The sequence below is a fragment of the Schistocerca nitens genome, chromosome 1 (genome assembly GCF_023898315.1).
Source record: "Schistocerca nitens isolate TAMUIC-IGC-003100 chromosome 1, iqSchNite1.1, whole genome shotgun sequence".
NCBI lineage: Eukaryota > Metazoa > Arthropoda > Insecta > Orthoptera > Acrididae > Schistocerca > Schistocerca nitens.
In genome coordinates, this window is record NC_064614.1 from 1,026,311,706 (window position 1) to 1,026,327,700 (window position 15,995).

At 42.3% G+C, this 15,995-nt stretch overlaps 1 protein-coding gene across 1 annotated transcript in view; it reads left to right on the forward strand.

Annotated features, from left to right (window-relative positions):
- LOC126222920 (estradiol 17-beta-dehydrogenase 2-like) overlaps positions 1–15,995 on the forward strand; it is a 189,705-nt gene that overhangs the window by 56,336 nt on the left and 117,374 nt on the right. The window lies entirely within an intron of this gene.

Here is a 15,995-nt window from a genome sequence, read left to right on the forward strand (position 1 = left end):
TGAGGGTTTAGGCGGAGGCACCATCTCCTGAAGTATGTGTCCAGGATTTCCATGTCGGCAGTTAATGTGCTTTCAGCAGTGGTGAAACTGGAGCTCTAGGTTAAAAGATGTCATAGCATATATGAATTTCCTTGAGGTTGTGGCTGGTAGGTCATAAATATATAAGTTGAAAAGGGGGGGGGGGGTAAGGTTACTCGCGTCCGTGAAAGACACCAAGTCACACGTGCCTCCTGGGTGGTGCTAAATGAATAACAACAACAGGATGAGACCGAACTGCCAGAAAAGGCCTCCCGGTCATAGAATGCAGAGCAAAAATTTATTTTCACACATGCAATAGGTTGCATAAAATGAAGTACAGTACAATGTTGAGTCCTGGAAATCAGTGTATATTGCATCTCAAAACATCTGAACCATTTTACAACAAGTGTGTAAGCAACCTTGTGTTCAAAACGGAAAGCAAAACGTAGAAAATCGATCTTCATATGAGCCAATTACGTGTCTCATTCAAATGAAAATTGTCGAGCCGTACATAGCACTTCCGATGTCAAAACAAATTATTTCCATGCTTGTTTCTCGCACAATCAACCGAAGATGTTATTCCACTCACTTTTTTTAAAGTATAATTTAAAGCAATACCTCCTGTCTTACGAGAAATTGTATGTTTAACATTTGCAGTCAGTAACGAGTTTACCCACTCGTTAAAACTGAGAAAAGCCTCAGGGCCCGATGGAATCCAAATTAAATTTTATACTGTAGCTGAGTTAGCTCCTCTGTTAACTACAATCAATCATAGATACCTCGAACAAAAGTCTGTGCCCAATAACTTGAAGAAAGCATGGGTCACATCCGTCTACAAGAAGGATAGCAGAACTGATCCACAAAACTACCGTCTAATAACCTTCCCGCAAATTTGTTGTATCTTAGAACACTTTTTGAGCTCAAACATGATGAGGTATCTCGAAGAGAATGGCCTACTCCATACCAACCAGCAAAGATTTCGAAAACATCGATCGTGTGAAAACTGATTCGCCCTTTCATCATATTGTGACGCTACAACGCAGTCCTTCCTATGAATTTTTTCGCTTACTTAACACATGAAACTGTTTGTATACGATGTATTGTCTAGTGTAAATATGTACTGTAAATACCATGTTTAAATTATGTAATAACACTGGCAAGTCAGGGCATATTTAGTTAACGTTGAAGTCAGAGAGATTGTTTTGTCGTGCCGCTGGGCGCGGGAGCGCGCCAGCGGGCAGTAGTAGCAGTGACGCCGTGCTAGGAGTAAGACGTACGAGTGCTGCTATTCCTAGCTGTGTTACATCCAACGGCTATTGTGTGGATCTAATTACGACGGGAAAGTAATGGTTGGCATATCTGGAAGCATGGCCGGGCAAGTTATTATGGATGGCATAATGCTGAAGAAACGAGGGCTTATATGTGAAGCGCATTGTGGGCCCAAGTCGCAACAGTAAAAGCCCGCTGCCACATTGTGTCGCCGCCGTGGACCTCCGTCGATCCACCGACAACGAAGGAAGTAAGATCTACGTAATTTTCGTAGGATAAAATTGTAGAAGGCTTGCCAGTGACTGTGCTTTTCTCTGAAGTTGAACAGTTCGTAACAAGCACTTTATAATCGAAGTGTTGCAGTTACATTCCACCCGACAGTAATACCAAGTAGGTTCCTTCCGATCTTTACCTTATTGAACCGAGTGTGTCACGCCATTATCAAGAGAAAATAAGTTAATTATCAAATCATTTGCATAGACGGTGAAGAGTAAATTTCAGACTGTTTTGAACGATTGGTTATCGTAGTTAACTTTTGCACTTAATAAGCTTACGCCAACCGTAGTAACTTAGTAATAGACTGAAGGAGTAAATTTGATTATTAAGATTTATTTCAATGCATATTCAGCTGAAGTTAGTTCAAGGATATTTCATGAAACTAGAAAGCTTATTCCACCTGACAATCGCCCAGTTAATGAATTATTATCATTCAAAACATAGTTAATCAATTATTGGCAACATATTTCATCATCAGTAGATTAAACTGGGCAAAGTACGTAATTTTAAAGGCAGAATGGCAGTCCATTATTCAAAATCTCGATAGATAATTATCTGTGTTGTCAGCATTGCACTTAGCTGACAAATTATGAACAAAATAATTATCAAAATTGTTATTGAAAGTTAACCATTAATGTTTAAGTGTAGTTAGATTGTTATGACATTATTTTATATGACTACTGAGCCTGACACAGCACTTACGTAAAAGTTCCCGTTCCACGTGCTGCGCTACAAACAGGTAAACTTTATTTTTGACACAATTATTCACGTACTTAACAGTACTGTCGCTCATCAGTTGAGCTGGCGACCGATTTTTTATAATTGCTTTTACAACTTAATTATTTCTTTCGGCAAAATTTCCACTGGCAAAATTTATTTCCAAATTATTTCCATTATTTCATTTACCGATCGTTATTGAATGAAATTAGTCATTCAATAACGATCAAGTTATAACGTCTCCTGTTTCCCGCGGAATGATCATTGCCGGCCGGAGTGGCCGTGCGGTTCTAGGCGCTACAATCTGAAGCCGAGCGACTGCTACGGTCGCAGGTTCGAATCCTGCCTCGGTCATGGATGTGTGTGATGTCCTTAGGTTAGTTAGGTTTAATTAGTTCTAAGTTCTAGGCGACTGATGACCTCAGAAGTTAAGTCGCATAGTGCTCAGAGCCATTTGAACCATTTGAATAATCATGACACGGGTCAAAATTCATAATTCACGGTCATTGTTAACTTGTAATTTCGCCAATCCCGGGAAGGAGGGGGCTGTTAGAATATGACATACTGAAAGCCATAAATGAAGGCAATGAGGTAGATGCAGTATTTCTCGATTTCCGAAAAGTATTTACAAAAATAGATATGTTTTCCACAGTTGTACGAGAAATTTGCATTGTCAAAAAGGATCTGACGAACGCTCAGAGACCAACTGAAGCATACACTGAGGTTCCTTTCTGGATTTGCTCTTTAATTAAACAGACAAAATGTTCAATAATAGTTAATCTGATCTGAAACGTACATACATATAAGCAGAATTAAACACTATTCTAATAAAATACAAAGAATCAATAAATAAAATTAGACTGACAAACACTGATTACGTAATACACCAGACAAGTAGGTTACAGAAAAATTTTAACACTCAGCGCTGACTTGCATACACGATCAACCAAGTCACACTAGACAATAACGTGACAAGTAGGAATGGAATCAAAATTCAAATTACAATCTACAGTTACCGCAAAGCGTGACTGTGTGTCCACGAAATCAGCTAAACACAGCCTGGTACAAAAATACAAATGAGCGTCTTTGCACACAACACAATATCGTAGGAATAACCACAAATACTAGCTTCTTCCTAAAGGAACCAGGATGTGGTGGACCACACGTCAAAGTTATTATCCATTACAGGAAATGGCTCACCATGAAGTCTACGATACAGGCACATAATAGTTCTCCGAGAAGGCTTGCATCCTCTAACGATTGTGCCGCTCGCAGTTAAACTCAAATCAGCGTGATGGCGCCAGCAACATTCCAAAGGCTAGGCCTCTACCTTCCAGCTATCTGCGGCCCAATAGAGCGTTCACACATCCTGGGTAGAACTGGACCTCTCCACACTTCTCCCAGCAAGTCCCTTCCCTTCTGCTTGACACATATGGCTCTATATCCCCACCCGCCATTGCTCATGTGCACTCATGCGGGCTGCCATCGTCCAGTGCCCAGCAACGGAGCAGAGACATAGACAAAGGCATCGATAACTAAACGCCAAGGTTATCTCGCACGTACAGTACGTATTTATTAGTCATACTTGAAGTCTATGCAAAATGCGAGGTGCCATTCTCAAGCTAACAGCAGAGTTCAACCCCGAAAATCGCATGGAAAGACGTGAAGTTACCCTAGCATGGATGGCTTTGACGCGTTTTAAGTAGAACTAAGACCCATATTTTCATAAAAAAAAATACACGCAATTATACTTAGGCCCACAGTCCTGCACTTATGCATCTTCTGAAGTAGTAAAAGTCTCAGAATATACACTATGTGATCAAAAGTATCCGGATACCTGGCTGAAAATGACTTACAAGTTGGTGGCGCCTTCCATCGGTAATGCTGGAATTCAGTTTGGTGCTCACCCACCCTTAGCCTTGATGACAACTTCCACTCTCGCAGGGATACCTGGAAAGTTTCTTGGGGAATGGCAGCTCGTTCTTGACGGAGTGCTGCACTGAGGAGAGGTATCGATGTCGGTCGGCGAAGCCTGGCACGAAGTCGGCGTTCCAAAACATCCCAAAAGTGTTCTATAGGATTCAGGTTAGGACTCCGTGCAGGCCAGTCCATTGCAGGAATGTTATTGTTGTGTAACCATTCCGCCACAGGCCGTGCATTGTGAACAGGTGCTCGATCGTGTTGAAAGGTGTAATCGCCTTCCCCGAATTGCTCGTCAACAGTGAGAAGCAAGAAGGTGCTTAAAACATCAATGTAGGCCTGTGCTGCTGTTATAGTGCCACGTAAAACAACAAGGTGTGCAAGCCCCCACCATGAAAAACACGACCGCAGCATAACACCACCGCCTTCGAATTTTACTGTTGGCATTACACACGCTGGCAGATTTTCACCGGACGTTTGCCATACCCACACCCTGCCATCGGATCGCCACATTGTGTACCATGATTCGTCACTCTACACAACGTTTTTCCACTGTTTAATCTTCCAGTGTTTACGCTCCTTGCACCAAGCGAGCCGTCGTTTCGCATTTACTAGCGTTATGTGTGGCTTATGAACAGCCGCTCGACCATGAAATCCAAGTTTTCTCACCTCCCGCCTAACTATGCTTTTGTGTTGTACGTGTTCCTTCACCTTTACGTTTCTCTATCACATGGGAAACAGTGGACTTACGGATGTTTAGGAGTGTGGAAATCTCGCGTACAGGCGTATGACACAAGTGACACCCAATCACCTGACCACGTTCGAATTCTGTGAGTTCCGCGGAGCGCCCCATTCTGCTCTCTCACGATGTCTGACTACTGAGGGCGTTGATAAGCAGTACCTGGCAGTAGGTAGCAGCACAATGCACCTAATATGAAAAATATATGTTTTTTGTGTGTCCCGATACTTTTGACCACATAGTGTATTATTTTGCTCGAGCACGCCAGCAGCAGGAGTTTATGTAACCGATTTCCACGTTAAATAATTTGAAGTATAGAATGAAATTTTCACTCTGCGGCGGAGTGCTCATATGAAACTTCCTGGCATGTGAAATGAAATGAAATAATCGTATGGCATTGCCGGCCCGGAGGAAGTTCGGCCGCCGAGTACGAGTCTTATCACAGTCGACGCCACACTGGGCGACTCGCGTGCCAGTGATGACGATGAAATGATGATGAGGACAATACAACAACCAGTCCACGAGATTAAAACTGTGTACTGGACCGAGACTGGAAGTCGGGACATTTGCCTTTTGCGGCCGAAGCCAAAACTATCTTAAGGAAATATCCCACAGGCTGTGGCTAAGCCATGTCTCTCCTTTCTTTCAGAAGTGCTAGTCCCGCAAGTTTCACAGGAAAAATCGTATGGAATTTGAAAGATAGGAGAAGAGGTACTGGCGGAAGTACATCCTGAGGATGGTTTGTGGGTCATGCTTGACTAGCTCAGTTGGTAGAGCTATTGCCCCTCGAAGCTACAGTCTTGACCTGGCACAGTGTTTTAATCTCCCAGGAAGATTCAGTTTAAATTACAAACAGAGGGATTTTGCATTAGATTAGCACATTTCAAACACAGTTTACTTAATTATTTGTGTCGATAGCAAAAACCTCTGAGCAAATACCCAGAACAGCAGAACTTTGGGTCATATAACACAAGTGTGAATGTAGTTACACTATTCTGTGTGTGTAGTGCGTCGTGGATTCCCCAGGGCTAGGGGTAGGGCAGATGTGAATTGCTTGTATGCTTAGTGTTACTCAACACATCAGAACGCATACTAATGGCTGAAGATCGTTTCTTAACTGTCCTCCAGAGCCGCTTTATAACAAGAGCGTAACTGCTTATTTTTTTAAAAAATTAATAAAGTATGATATTAAAATGTTAAACATTGAAAAACTGTAGGACCAGGACAGGAGCTTGCAGGCGGGCAGATAGAGCTATCGAGAGACCTTGTAAATTGAACAATTGTGGACATAACCTTCCTCACCGTGCCGGACGGAGTGGCCGAGCGGTTCTAGTCGCTACAGTCTGGAACCGCGCGACCGCTACGGTCACAAGTTCGAATCCTGCCTCGGGCATGGATATGATGTCCTTAGGTTAGTTAGGTTTAAGTAGTTCTAAGTTCTAGGGGACTGATGACCTCAAAAGTTAAGTCCCATAGTGCTCAGAGCCATTTCAACCATTTCCTCACCGTAGCGATTAGAGATATGAACATCATCGCGCTGACAGCATCCCCAGACTCCTCTCTTTCCAGTGTGTGATAACTTTCCTCTAAAACAGCCATATGTACATGTGTCTATACATCATAACTGATACAGCCTAAGAGAACAATAAAAAAATGGTTAAAAGTAAATTAAGTTGTCAAAAAAAATCACACAAATGCCAAGCAATAGTACACACATCAAAAAAATTTTTGCATCACCTCGGTTCCGAGAGTTCCCTAATCTGTGCAGAAAATTGGAATAGAGCTCAACGTAAACGTAATTTCCGCCCTTTTTATTGCTCATGAAATCCACACATTACATGTTGTACCACCACACAGCGAGACCTTCAGAGGTGGTGGTCCAGATTTTTGTACACACCGGTACCTCTAATACCCAGTAGCACGTCCTTTTGCATTGATGCATGCCTGTATCCGTCATGGCATGCTACCCACAAGTTCATCAAGGCACTATTGGTCCAGATTGTCCCACTCCGCAACGGCGATTCGGCGTTGATCCCTCAGAGTGGTTGGTGGGCACGTCGGCCATAAATAGCCCTTTTCAATCTATCCCAGGCATGTTCGATAGGATTCATGTCTGGCGAACATGCTGGCCACTCTAGTCGAGCGATGTCGTTGTCCTGAAGGAAGTCATTCACAAGATGTGCACGATGGGGCTGCTAATTGTCGTCCATGAAGACGAATGCCTCGTCAGTATGCTCCCGATATGGTTACACTATTGGTCGGAGGATGGTATTCACGTATCGTACAGCCGTTACGGCGCCTTCCATGACCACTAGCGGCCTACGTCGGTCCCACATAGTGCCACCCCAAAACAGCACGGAACCTCCACTTTGCTGCACTCGCTGGACAGTGTGTCTAAGGCGTTCAGCCTGAACGGGCTGCCTCCAAACACGTCTACCACGATTGTCTGGTTGAAGGCATATGCGACACACATCGGTGAAGAGAACGTGATGCCAATCCTGAGCGGTCCATTCGTCGGGAGTGATGTTGCACATCATGCAGCCTATTGCGCACAGTTTGAGACATGACAAGAAGTCCTGTGGCTGCACGAAAAGCATTATTCAACATGATGGCGTTGCTACCATTCTTCCTCCGAGCCATAATCCGTAAGTAGGTGTCATCCACTGCAGTAGTAGCCCTTGGGCGGCCTGAGCGAGGCATGTCATCGACAGTTGCTGTCTCTCTGTATCTCCTCAATGTCCGAAAAATATCGATTTGATCACTCTGACACGCCTGGACACTTCCCTTGTTGAGAGCCCTTTTTGGCACAAAGTAACAATGCGGATGTGATCGAACCGCGGTATTGACCGTCTAGGAAGGACTGAACCACAGACAACACGAGCCGTGTACCTCCTTCCTGGTGGAATGACTGGAACTGAACGGCTGTCGGACCCCCTCCGTCTAATAGGCGATGCTCATACATGGTTGTTTACATGTTTGGGCGGGTTTTTTCAAATGTGTGTGAAATCTTATGGGACTTAACTGCTTGGGTCATCAGTCCCTAAGCTTACACATTACTTAACCCAAATTATCCTAAGGACAAACACACACACCCATTCCAGAGGGAGGACTCGACCCTCCGCCGGGACCAGCCGCACAGTCCATGACTGCAGCGCCCGAGACCGCTCGGCTAATCCTTGGGCAGGTTTAGTGACATCTCTGAACATTCAAAGTGTCTGTGATACAATATCCACAGTCAACGTCTATCTTCAGGAGTTCTGGGAAACGGCGTGATGCAAAACTGTTTTTGATGCGTGTATTACTAACTAATCTAAGACATGTAAATAAAATGTATGATGTGCACAGAGGCCTTTTATCCTCTATAAACAAACTTCTCGTAATTTCATCTACTGTAGTGTCAATACGTGATCCATGTACGTCGCTTTTCGTTTATGCACTTTACACTTTATCCCAATATTTTAAGATTCAAAATATATATGACCTGCAACTCGCATGTATTGGGAGAGAATACCAAAGGATTCAGAATCCAAATATGAAAACGTTACCGGTTTCTCATGCACACAGCACCAGTAGGAGCATGACAGTTTCGTCTTGTCACCATGGTTCTGCATTAGCAGTTCGTCACTTATATCTAGTCGTTACATTAAGAAACTACAACCTCTGCCCATGTGTACAATGTTCTATTGTTTCTAAGCATATGCGTGTGACGTCACGTCTCTCTGTTCCTCTGTATAGACGAACTCCACATATCTTTTTCAATGGAGGTCTGTGACCTCTCAACCTTTATTACCGATCTCGGACATTATGGGAGCAGGTTGTATTCTGATTCTAATAGTTCTGTTCCTTCGTGCAAAGTTGCAGCTTTCTAGGAAAGTATCCGAGAGATCTACAGACACTTTGGTCTAGTGCTTATGCCACAAATTTCTACTACTTCCTAAGGATAACTAAAGATACCCTCTACGACCATGTCATATCTGGGTTCTACGGTATTTTTTCCCTTTTTTTATAGTCTTTCCATATTTGTCCCCTTTTTGTTCCATTTTTTTCGTTTTTCCCCATATTTTTTCCACTTTTCCGTTTTTTACATACACTCCTGGAAATGGAAAAAAGAACACATTGACACCGGTGTGTCAGACCCACCATACTTGCTCCGGACACTGCGAGAGGGCTGTACAAGCAATGATCACACGCACGGCACAGCGGACACACCAGGAACCGCGGTGTTGGCCGTCGAATGGCGCTAGCTGCGCAGCATTTGTGCATCGCCGCCGTCAGTGTCAGCCAGTTTGCCGTGGCATACGGAGCTCCATCGCAGTCTTTAACACTGGTAGCATGCCGCGACAGCGTGGACGTGAACCGTATGTGCAGTTGACGGACTTTGAGCGAGGGCGTATAGTGGGCATGCGGGAGGCCGGGTGGACGTACCGCCGAATTGCTCAACACGTGGGGCGTGAGGTCTCCACAGTACATCGATGTTGTCGCCAGTGGTCGGCGGAAGGTGCACGTGCCCGTCAATCTGGGACCGGACCGCAGCGACGCACGGATGCACGCCAAGACCGTAGGATCCTACGCAGTGCCGTAGGGGACCGCACCGCCACTTCCCAGCAAATTAGGGACACTGTTGCTCCTGGGGTATCGGCGAGGACCATTCGCAACCGTCTCCATGAAGCTGGGCTACGGTCCCGCACACCGTTAGGCCGTCTTCCGCTCACGCCCCAACATCGTGCAGCCCGCCTCCAGTGGTGTCGCGACAGGCGTGAATGGAGGGACGAATGGAGACGTGTCGTCTTCAGCGATGAGAGTCGCTTCTGCCTTGGTGCCAATGATGGTCGTATGCGTGTTTGGCGCCGTGCAGGTGAGCGCCACAATCAGGACTGCATACGACCGAGGCACACAGGGCCAACACCCGGCATCATGGTGTGGGGAGCGATCTCCTACACTGGCCGTACACCACTGGTGATCGTCGAGGGGACACTGAATAGTGCACGGTACATCCAAACCGTCATCGAACCCATCGTTCTACCATTCCTAGACCGGCAAGGGAACTTGCTGTTCCAACAGGACAATGCACGTCCGCATGTATCCCGTGCCACCCAACGTCCTCTAGAAGGTGTAAGTCAACTACCCTGGCCAGCAAGATCTCCGGATCTGTCCCCCATTGAGCATGTTTGGGACTGGATGAAGCGTCGTCTCACGCGGTCTGCACGTCCAGCACGAACGCTGGTCCAACTGAGGCGCCAGGTGGAAATGGCATGGCAAGCCGTTCCACAGGACTACATCCAGCATCTCTACGATCGTCTCCATGGGAGAATAGCAGCCTGCATTGCTGCGAAAGGTGGATATACACTGTACTAGTGCCGACATTGTGCATGCTCTGTTGCCTGTGTCTATGTGCCTGTGGTTCTGTCAGTGTGATCATGTGATGTAAATGACCCCAGGAATGTGTCAATAAAGTTTCCCCTTCCTGGGACAATGAATTCACGGTGTTCTTATTTCAATTTCCAGGAGTGTATTTTTCCATACTCTATACGCATAGTGTATATACGCTCGTATTGCTTACATTATCAGGCATGGGTTGCTATATTTTTACCGTCCAACTGTGATACATAGTGCCATCCCAACCAGTGTGATTACAAATTGTACTCCATCCAAATGTTAGCCCACATAACACTAAGTGCCAAAGCCAACACTAAAACGCACATACTGTCAAAATATTCAAATTCCTTGTAAATTGGTGTGATTCCGTAAATATAAAGCGATACACATGGATCACATATTTAACATCGAAATTATTTATACACACTCATTCTTTTGGCGTGCTCGTATGAAATAATGTATTCTGAGACGTTTGCTACTAAAGAAAGTGCAAAAGTGCAGGACTGTGCTCCTAAGTCTAGATTAAACGTATTATCTCACCAAAGTATGCGTCTTAATTCTATTTGAAACGCTGTCAAAGTCATTCATACATTATAGCAACCCTCCATGCTAAGGTAACATTATCACGTTCTTTCATACAGTTATCAGTGTTGGATTCTGCTGTTCGGTTGGGATTTGTACCACGCATTCCTTATAGACATCAGGTCTGGCATTTTAATAAAGACATGCCGTTAAATAAGCGTTTTTGGTGTGCAGAGTAACACCATGCATACAAACAAAACACAAGATTGTTGTTTGCAGTTGCTGGACCTACACCATACCCCATGGCCCTGTGGTATCCACGTTGCAGCACGCTCAAAATAGAGTAATTGGGTAGCACGTCAAATCAGATTTAGAAGGTATGACCAGGAGATAACGTGAATGGATGTATTATCATCGTGTCCTTTACCCGAAGATTTTTGTTACTGGTATGAATAGTCATCATCAGTAAAAAGCATTTGCTGTTGGTCGGCATTGTTATAATATTGCTATGCCAAATCACATTCCAGTGTTTGTCAATTGGTAAGAAGCTCAGATCTGGTAGTAGTAGGGTGCGGAGCGTAAATAAAATTATTGAAAAAATAATTATTTATTTATCATAAAGACATATCTTGCAAGTATCAAAATAAGTAAAACTGATTCGACACAACGGGCGAACTTTTGAGTGCAAGGATCAGCCAGCTGAAAACAAATCTTCAAATTCTGATAAATTTAAAAGAATTTAACAAAGATCTTAGCAACAGTTCCCGTAATAAACAATAACAGACAGCTGACACTTAAGGTCCTATGTGTGTCTGCGAAGCAGTCAGAGAAGCCATAAACGCAAAATAATTTTTAAACGCGAAAAATTGCGCCTGTTGTGAAGCAGACACAACAGTGTGTTCGTAACTTACCGAAGCACATGACTGAAACCGTTAATGCGCAAAATTTAAAATGAACAACAAATTATACACATCTGTGAAGCAGAGAGTGAAACCATTAACCCAAAGGTTTTAAAAGAGAAACTTTTATACGCGTCTGTGAAGCAGCCAATGTAGAACGCTCTTTGATCAGTACTAAAACAAACAGGTAAAACAATCAAACGCTTAAGAAAGAAACAAACCGTACACGTCTGTGAAGTAGACAACCAGGATGCTAATGAAAACATTTTATAGAAAAACAAACTACGCCTGTTCATGAAGCGGACGGAGCAGAATGTTGCAATAGACCTGAAACCTATCAGTTAGTAACAAGAGCTTTACTTTTAGTAGTCCAGGTGATTGCTTGACTCAGAAGAGCTTCTGAAACGTAGATTTACATAGCAAGTGAATAGTAATAAAAAGGTACATAATATTTTATTAAATATTTAATAAAATATTTAATAAAAACGAATTTCAATGAGGATCTGCAGCGAATGGAAAACAAGACCAAGACTTGAAATTATCTATGTTTCATGGTAATGTTGATCAGAAGGAATCAGTCAAGGTAGCCGAAAAACTGGAAGCCACTTGCCTATCAGGAACTGTTGGAACGTCATGAAGCATTTTGCACCTATCTCTTCAAAATGTAACTGAGCATTTCACTAATCTATGTGACTGGTCACTAAAATGAGGCATCTTTCCGGAAGTGTAAAAAAAAATAATAATAATAAAAAAAGAAAAAGAAAGATCGTAAGGAGATTGTGCAACCTATGATACGGTTACAGATACAATATCGTCTGTTGTAGCATTAGATAAATGCCGAAACACACACACACACACACACACACACACACACACACACACATAAAAGACTTTATGACCCAAACAAACATGTTACACAATTTTTATCCGTAGTGTCAAAAAGCATTCAATTTTCTTTTTTTTTTCTAATTTTTGTGGAGCCATGGCTAGAAGTTACGTCATGAATGTTTCGCAGTCCTGGTTCTACAGGAGGTATCTGATGCCAGTAACATGGCTGATGATTTGATTACACGAACTGTCAGGCGCCCAGAGGAGTAGCACAGAATCCCACCAGTAGATAGTCTACAAAACAACTGTCAGTATCAGTGTTTGTGCAATCAATTTTTACTTCAAGTAATTACAACTATGCAAATGCATTGCATAATTTCATAACCCATTATCGCTCCTGATTGTCTTTTTTTTAATTAGACTATCGATGTGTGGTACTGCGTACTACTGTTAACGAATATTCCACAGCATGTACACACCTAACTAAGATATAACACTCTTGTATTCTGATTTTAGGACTCACAACACAAAAAATGTCATGTACAAGTAATCAACATATAGAGTCTTATTGTTTCCCAGTAGAAAAATTTCAGAACGACATTGGGACAAGTTAAACGAAAATTTAATAGATAATGCTCTATGTCTGCTCGACACATTGCCTGCTTTACGTACCAGGGAGACGTGGTTTGTTCTACATCTTGGTCAGGAAGATGGTAGGCAGGTGTTATCTGCATTGTCAGAATTACTGTCTCTAGAATTTTCCGTATTATTAAGAGTAGCACAAAAGCTCTGGGTAGCTATTGTATCCCATGCTGATCCTGAAATATGATTTGCATACGATGAGTAGACGGTCAGCCATATGTACAATACAGAATACCACCAAAGTAAGTCTACAGTAGAACTACCAGCACGACTTTTTGGTAGTTCATGTAATCGATTTCCAGGTTTAATAATGGAGGCTATAGTCATACAGAGCACACTTTATTAACTAATTATCGGTCCTGATTAGCTATAACGTTTGTACTTACAAATCAATAATATTTACTTTAAATCTCCGGAAGATGCTGGTTTACATCCCACGTCAGTCTGTCTTAGTATTCGTAAATGTGCAGGACAAACTGAGTCATGCACGCACCTTGATATCGATTCTGGTACTCGTTGAACCTCTTAGGTTGCGTTACTAAGTTACGGTTTCGCATGCTTCCCTGCGGTGGACTTTGGCGGCAACGTGAGAACTTCCAGTGCATATTACAGAATACATACAAATTCTGTACTGCGTCGGCCGAAGCAGACAATAATGCCTTTTCATAATTTGCAAGGCTGTAGTCTAGTGTAACGGGCTCTGTTTATTTACAAGTCAAAACTTTATTCATCTTTATTACTATTCACTTGCTATGTAAATCTACGTTTCAGAAGCTCTTCTGAGTCAAGCAATCACCTGGACTACTAAAAGTAAAGCTCTTGTTACTAACTGATAGGTTTCAGGTCTATTGCAACATTCTGCTCCGTCCGCTTCATGAACAGGCGTAGTTTGTTTTTCTATAAAATGTTTTCATTAGCATCCTGGTTGTCTACTTCACAGACGTGTACGGTTTGTTTCTTTCTTAAGCGTTTGATTGTTTTACCTGTTTGTTTTAGTACTGATCAAAGAGCGTTCTACATTGGCTGCTTCACAGACGCGTATAAAAGTTTCTCTTTTAAAACCTTTTGGTTAATGGTTTCACTCTCTGCTTCACAGATGTGTATAATTTGTTGTTCATTTTAAATTTTGCGCATTAACGGTTTCAGTCATGTGCTTCGGTAAGTTACGAACACACTGTTGTGTCTGCTTCACAACAGGCGCAATTTTTCGCGTTTAAAAATTATTTTGCGTTTATGGCTTCTCTGACTGCTTCGCAGACACACATAGGACCTTAAGTGTCAGCTGTCTGTTATTGTTTATTACGGGAACTGTTGCTAAGATCTTTGTTAAATTCTTTTAAATTTATCAGAATTTGAAGATTTGTTTTCAGCTGGCTGATCCTTGCACTCAAAAGTTCGCCCGTTGTGTCGAATCAGTTTTACTTATTTTGATACTTGCAAGATATGTCTTTATGATAAATAAATAATTATTTTTTCAATAATTTTATTTACGCTCCGCACCCTACTACTACCAGATCTGAGCTTCTTACCAATTGACAAACACTGGAATGTGATTTGGCATAGCAATGTTATAACAATGCCGACCAACAGCAAATGCTTTTTACTGATGATGACTATTCATACCAGTTACTATTCATACCAGTTACTTATTCAATTTTTTACCAGTAACAAAAAGGTACATAAGTAAATGAAAGATATCTGGAACATTACACAAAATGAAATGGGTAAATAAAAGAAAGCAGATAAGATTCTAGTCTTGTTATACACACAAAAAAGTTAGTGTCTAGTGAACAGCAAACACATTCAACAGCTACTTCACTGGAATAGCTGAATATTTAATAAAATTTTTATGTACATATGATTATACATTCTTTTTGCTCTAATATTTACTACGTTCAGAGGGAAGGCATTATCAAAATCCTGCAATATTTTTTGTTGATATTTATATTCAGCCTTCCAGTTTCCTTGACAGCAGATAAATCTTAACTATTCAATAATAAGTTAATATGGTTTATGATATTCTAATGGAAATTGTTGCATTTTTATCTTTAGTATATTTTTTGCTTGTCCTACGTTAACAGTAGTGATAAGTTTCGAAGCTTTATGGTCTCTGAAAAATGTATTGTAGGGCCTACACTTTTACCACTCACTTACATTTCTCGTTACCAATAACGTTTTGGTCCAAGCTCGTCTGACTGATTGGCAAGGCTTGTTGTGACAGTAAGACAATGTGACTCTTTGAAGGTTGACTAGAGCAGCTCTGCTTGCATTTAATAAGAAAGTCAATCCTAGAGCCATCACAAGCTGTGGCCTGACATTTTATTGCATTGGAGGGCCACACTGGAACCGATTTCGCCCACTGCAAACAAGTGAACGACGTTCCAGTTTGCATGTCCAACGGCGTCGGAAGAAATTAAGTATTCTTTCCAGCTACACAGCGCCAGGCCACCATGTCTAGCGAGGTCAGGTTCTATGGCAAACAGACAGACATACGTTGTGCATCTTTGTATTGACAAGGCATAGGTTTAGATCAGAGGGCGCATGTGATTGTACAGGGTGTTTCAAAAATGACCGGTATATTTGAAACGGCAATAAAAACTAAACGAGCAGCGATAGAAATACACCGTTTGTTGCAATATGCTTGGGACAACAGTACATTTTCAAGCAGACAAACTTTCGAAATTACAGTAGTTACAATTTTCAACAACAGATGGTGCTGCGGTCTGGGAAACTCTATAGTACGATATTTTCCACATATCCACCATGCGTAGCAATAATATGGCGTAGTC